Source organism: Pelodiscus sinensis, chromosome Z (genome assembly GCF_052426305.1).
Source record: "Pelodiscus sinensis isolate ZL-2025 chromosome Z, ASM5242630v1, whole genome shotgun sequence".
In the NCBI taxonomy this organism is placed as follows: Eukaryota; Metazoa; Chordata; order Testudines; family Trionychidae; genus Pelodiscus; species Pelodiscus sinensis.
This window is the reverse complement of record NC_143085.1, coordinates 3,148,766-3,149,446: the sequence shown is the minus strand read 5'-3', so window position 1 is coordinate 3,149,446 and position 681 is coordinate 3,148,766.

Here is a 681-nt window from a genome sequence, read left to right as displayed (position 1 = left end):
GTGGGCGTGGCCAGGGGGGAGTTGGGGGGGCGAGGCAGGGGGCTGGGCGGGGCTATGTGGCGGTGGGCGTGGCCAGGGGGAGTTGGGGGGGCGAGGCAGGGGGCTGGGCGGGGCTATGTGGCGGTGGGCGTGGCCAGGGGGGAGTTGGGGGGCGAGGCTGGGGGCTGGGCGGGGCTATGTGGCGGTGGGCGTGGCCAGGGGGGAGTTGGGGGGGCGAGGCAGGGGGCTGGGCGGGGCTATGTGGCGGTGGGCGTGGCCAGGGGGGAGTTGGGGGGCGAGGCTGGGGGCTGGGCGGGGCTATGTGGCGGTGGGCGTGGCCAGGGGGAGTTGGGGGGGCGAGGCAGGGGGCTGGGCGGGGCTATGTGGCGGTGGGCGTGGCCAGAGGGGAGTTGGGGGGGCGAGGCAGGGGGCTGGGCGGGGCTATGTGGCGGTGGGCGTGGCCAGAGGGGAGTTGGGGGGGCGAGGCAGGGGGCTGGGCGGGGCCATGCGGCGGCGGACGGGAGCAGGAGGGGGCGGGGCGGGGCGCGCATGCGCACCAGTCCTGCCGGGAGCGGCCCCCGCCCCAGCTCAAGGTGACCCGGTGGGCGGGGCCCGCGGGAGGTGGGCGCCTGCGCAGTGCTCCCCCGCGCTGCCAGGCCTGGCGAGGGCAGCCGCGTCAGGGGCGGGGACTGCGCAGGCGCC